This window comes from Sus scrofa, chromosome 13, assembly GCF_054392235.1.
Source record: "Sus scrofa isolate SSC_HxYL_T2T_F1_AM1 chromosome 13, Sscrofa_HxYL_maternal_Yorkshire_Landrace_v2.0, whole genome shotgun sequence".
NCBI classification, from domain to species: Eukaryota; Metazoa; Chordata; class Mammalia; order Artiodactyla; family Suidae; genus Sus; species Sus scrofa.
In genome coordinates, this window is record NC_139395.1 from 214,839,113 (window position 1) to 214,845,112 (window position 6,000).

Below are 6,000 nucleotides of genomic sequence, written 5' to 3' on the forward strand. Positions count from 1 at the left end.
TGCATAGAAGCGAACCAAAAATTCTTGCTCCCTCAGATACTATTTTCCCTATCATGAAGGTTAAGAACTATGCAGGTCAGATTTTAAAAGGGCACCTAATTGGATCATTAACTTTCCCAGTCCTTTTCCCAACTGGCCGGTCCTGTGCTCACCAGCATTTGTGTGGTTCTGGCCCCTCCTCTCCCACCCCAAAGTCACCCCGGCACTCTTGCTAAAAGCTGTGGACTATAAACCTCATCATTTATTATGCAAAAAGAGAATCATTGATTTTGTTCTGATTAGTCATCATAATGCTTTTCTCTTATATGTACTTAATCCCTGTGGTTTCTCCAAGAATGGAAAGTTTGCCTTTCTATGGGAGAATCTAAATAGTTCTCTAAACAGCCACCAGCTGAGCAAACAATGCAGAGAATTTCAGTGCCAGGCAAAGAGAGCCACCACACCCTCGGCCAAGGCCCAGCAGCTCTCGGCACAGCCGCCAAATTACAAATAGCTGCAGAGTGATTCCTTTTGATCTCACAGTGGATGCTTCCATTTCTAAAGCAAAGGTTCTATCCAGCTTTGTGGTTAGTTGCAAAGCCCAAAAATGATAAATGTACAACAGAATCAGCCAGTGTTTCCCTCCCCAGACTAGGATGACCAGACGGAGCCCAGGCAGCCCTGGAACAACAGGAAATAGCCATACAGATGGCAGCCTGGCATGGGCCTGGCATGAAATGCTGCTTCCCTGGAGTCCTCACTTCTCCAAAGCCTTCCCTGTCCACTCTGCCTGGCCTGCTGTGCCTGTCTCTGCCCAGGGCTGAGGCTTTTTGTAGTTTTCAAATGTAAGCATGGGAAGCACAGATCATCTCTAGCTCCTAAGAAGAACTCCCAGCAGCTAATAGGGTGGGTGCCCAGGCACATGATCTAATTGAGGCAGGATGAGATAGCATGGGAAAAAAAAAAAAAGAATGATTAAATGAATGACTGCTGTGAGATTGCAGACTATTGAATAACCCATTGGCAGTCTTCCCTGAAGGAAAGTTCTGTGAGGTCCCATTGTGGCTCAGCAGATTAAGAACCCAACTCATGTCCATGAGGATGCAGGTTCGAACATGGTCTCACTCAGTGGGTTAAGATCCAGCTTTACCACAAGCTGCAGCATAGGTCACAGATGTGGCTCAGATCTGGTGTTGCCTCGGCTGTGATGTAGTGCCGAGGCCAGCTCAGCAGGTGAGGGCTGAAGAGCAGGTGCTGTGGAACTTCAGAAAAAATTAACATAAGGAGACGGGATTAAGATGGCAGAATAGAAGGACTAGAGCTCAACTTCTCTCCAAAAAAAACCAAAATTCACAACTAAAGGCTGAGCAATCTCCACCCAAATGGACCAGAAACCTTAAAAAAAGATACCCTACTCCAGAAGAAAAAGAGGAGGCCACATCAAGAGGTAGGAGGGGTGATTTTGTGATATAAACAACCCCATTCCTCCCAGGTGGGAAGCTCCACAGACTGAAAACTAACTGGTTCACAGAGACTCACCTACAGGAGTGAGAGTTCTGAGCCACACATCAAACCCTCACGTGTGGGGATCCAGCACTGGGAGAAAGAGCCCCTGGAGCATCTGGCATTGAATGCCAGCGAGGCTTGTGCACAGGAGCTCCACAGGACTGGGGAAATGGAGACCCCATTCTTAAAAGGCACACACGGACGTTCATGTGCACTGGGTCCCAGGGTAGAGTGAGGTCTCCACAGGAATCTGTGTCAAACCTGACTGCAGTTCTTGGAGGACATCCTGGGAAAGCAGGGTGGATGTGGCTTGTTGTGAGGGAGGGACATTGAAAGCAAAGCTCTCAGGAATATTCAGCAGCTGTGCCTTTCTCTGGAGGTGGCCATTTTGGGAAAATCTGGCCCCACCCATCAGTCAGTGCTGAGAAGCCCCAGGGCCAATAACAATCCAGGTGGGATCACAGCCCCACCCTTCAGTAAACAGGCCACCTAAAGACCCCTCAGGCACACAGCTGCCTCTAATCCCATCCAGAGACTAAGCCCCACCCACCAGAGGGAATAGAATCGGCTCCACCTACCAGTGGGCAGGCATCAGCCCCTCCCATCAGAAAGCCTACAGCAAGCCCCCATACTGACTTCAGCCACAAGGGGGGCAGACACCAGAATTACTAGAGGCTACAACTCTAGTATCTATAAAAATGCCACCACACCAAAAACCTATAAAAATGAAAAGACAGAGAACTATAACTCAGATGAGGGAGAAAGGAAAAACCCCAGAAAATCAGCTAAGTGATGAGGAAATTCTTAGCCTCCAGGAAAAAGACTTTAGATTGTTGATGTTGAAGATGATGCAAGACATTGGAAATAAACTGGAGGCAAAGATGGATAACTTACAGGAAACACTGACCAAAGAGATACAAGATATAAAACTTAAACAAGAAGAGATGCAAAATACAATAAATGAAATAAAAAAATCACTAGAAGCAGCTAACAGCAGAATACAGGAGGCAGAAGAACGGATAAATGAGGTGGAGGACAGATTAGTGGAAATTACGGATGCAGAACAGAAAAGAGAAAAAAGATTGAAAACAAATGAAGAGAGTCTCAGAGAACTCTGGGACAATGTTAAACACACCAACATCTGTATTATAGGGGTGCCAGAGGGAGAAGAGAGATAGAAAGAGATACAAAAAATATTCCAAGATATAATAGCCGAAAACTTCCCTAACATGGGGAAGGAATCACTCACTCAAATCCAGGAAGCACAATGAGTACCATATAAAATAAACCCAAGGAGGAACACCCCAAGACACATATTAATCAAACTGACCAAAACTAAAGACAAAGAGAAAATCTTGAAAGCAGCTAGGGAAAAGAAACAAATAACATACAAGGGAACCCCAATAAGGTTATTGGCAGATTTTTCAGCAGAAACTCTACAGGCCAGAAGGGAGTGGCATGATATACTTAACATGATGAAAGGAAAAAACCTCCAACCAAGATTACTCTACCCAGCAAGGCTCTCATTCAAATTTGAAGGAGAAATCAAAACCTTCGCAGATAAGCAAAAGCTGAGAGAATTCAGCAACACTAAACCAGCTTAACAATGAATACTAAAGGAACTTCTCTAGGCAGAAAAGAAAAGGCCACAATCAGAAACAAAAACACCACAAATGACAAGGCTCGCCAGTAAAGGTACAGTAAAGATACATAATCATCCATGCACAATTATACCACCAAAATCAGAAATCATGAGAAGAGGTGGGTGCAAATGCAGGACACTGGAGATGAACTTGCAATTAAGAGAACAACAACTTAAAACAATCTCATATGCATATAGACTCTTATATCAAAACTTCAGAATAACTGCAAACCAAAAATCTACACTTGATACACAAACAAGGAATCTCTGGAGAAGAAATATATCTCATAGTAAATAAGTGCATAATCTACCATGAAGGGGGTCATCTGACATCATTCTTGGAATGCTGAAGTCTTCTTAGGTCTGATTCTGATTTCCTCTCCATCAAAGAATTTATGATAATTATAATTAAATAATGCCACTGTATAATTAAATAATACAGTTCTACAATTGTATTATTAATAACCATTTCTCTCCATGTTACAAGGTAAGGTCTATAATGTCTTGTTTATCACATCACCTAGAATAGTTTAATGCCTATATTGAAGAATCACTAAGATGTAACAAATTGTGAGGACATATTTATATAGTTACACTGTTTTTTAACCAATTTATGCATTTTATATTTTACTTATTTTCAGAGGGTGTATTATTTTTGTTATTCTTACCAGTTAAGTTATTCTTTTTATTATGCTATATAAAATATTTAATGGTATAGAAGGCTTTCTTCTTTATAAATTTTAGTTGCATAATAGACACAATTTTAAATATAATGCTAATTTTTAAAGAAAAATTGAAATGTAATAGATAATACTAAATAGTAAAGATGAAAGCCATACAAAATGGGATAAAGTATAGAATAAAATTTCCTATTTGTCTCAGCATATTTTCCATTCCACTTCTCCAGAGGGAGTCACTTATATCTTTCTTAAGATCCATGATATAATAATCCATGTGAATGTAATTGTGTTTAAATATAAGTATTTTATTCTGTAAAAATAAAATAAAATAAAATTTCAAAAAAAAATTTAACATAAAACAAGACACAGAGACATTTATCTTAATTAAAGGTGGGAACTGGGAGACTCAAGGTCTCAGGGACCCAGACCCCCGCCTCAAAAAACCACACTGCTTTTATTGTGCTCTTTAGGATTACATCAAGTGAGAAGGGGGTGGTACGTGCAGGATATAGTTTATTATTATTACTATTATTATTATTATTATTTTAAAAGTCACATAGCTGGTAGATGGCTGAGCTTTTATTCTGACCTTTAGGCATTTAACAATCATTAGCATTTGAAGAAGCTTGGCTTTAGCCGTCTATGCATAGCATCTAGAGAATCATCACTGTGCTTCTGCAAACCAGCATGCCTATCTGTGGCAACCCAGGGTGACTAGGTTTGCACCTCCTTGTCCTTGCTGATGCATATTCTGCTAAGGACCACTCATAAACCACTTGGGGCCATGAGGTTCCTCTTTCTCTTATTTTAACAGGACATATCATGCTGTGCAAATGGCACACCAATCTGCGTAGGTCCGGCATGCCTAGACCAATGCATTATGTCCTCATTCAGCTGACCATATGAATAACTTATGCCTTTAGGTCTGTGTTCTTAAGCTTAAGTCATTTGCCAACACTGCGGCTGTTTTTCAAGCAGGAATATGGGGTAAAGGAAATCAGGACAAGATGGAGTTTTCAGCATAGAAAATAGAAGCAAAGAGGCTAAGAAAATATTGTAGAAACATGTCTCCTGATAGTGTAGCCCTCAGCTGCAGCTTCAATTCAACCCCTTGCCTGGGAACTTCCATATGCCACAGGTGAGTCCACCTCTCTCCCCAAAAGAAGAATGTTATAATGTGAGGGAGACATAGGTGTTCCAGTGGAAGAGGCTGGCCAGGGGCTTTTGCTAGGTAGAGAAAATTCTTGATGCTGGGCTAGGAGGAGTGTTTCCAGCTCAAAGCACAAGGGGGCGCTGCAGCAGGAGGAACAGACAGAAGGGAACAGACTTTAATACCAAGGCTACCTGAGGTCTGACCTGGGCTCGGTCAGCCTCTCAGCTTAGGTCACAGTGAACTTGGAGCCTTTCTCCTTGGTGGGTGGGACTACTTGGCTTCTTGCTCTGTGGGTAGAAGTATGAACCCAGGTCTTTAATTTGCATTTTCTCATTGAGTGGAGTCAAGCCCTTTCAGATCCATGGATATTGTGGCTGCCTTGCCTGGGTAGTGTCTTTACATTCCAAATTCCAAATTACCAACTACAAACACACTTTTTCTTTATTTGCAATCTGTCTTTACACAACCTAGAATGCAGAGGGAGCCTGCACTGCTTCCTGGCTTGTGCCAAGTTCAGGCTACAGACCCTGACCTCATTAGTAATGTTGGGTCTACCCCAGGCCAGGTCTCCATGCTGAACATTGACCAGAGGCTTTCAAATACAGGACATGGTGGAAACAGCACATGTAATAAACCCTCCTTGTAAATAGAATGCTAGATTATACCTATATTGATTCCCTTAGGAGACAACTTAGACATCAGAGATTTCTGCATCTAAAACATACTGAACAAGACACTGATATCAAAAAGGGGCGAGAACCACAGTACTACTGGTGCCACAGGGAGCTCCCCTCGCTTCTCCTTTGAAGAGAGCAAAGGAATCAGCCCAAGCAAGGGCAGAATTTGGAGAAATCTGGGGAGGAAGAGCAGGAAGCAAATGGGGACTTTGTCGTGGCATAGAAAGTCACACCCAAGCAGAGAGGGCCACTGCCTCGGGCCAGGGTAATAAATGTCCTATGGACACAGATGCCAAGGAGCAGCCAGCAGTTGGCTTTTAAAGAGACCACTTCCCAGCTTCTCTTCATGCTCCGCCCTCTTTC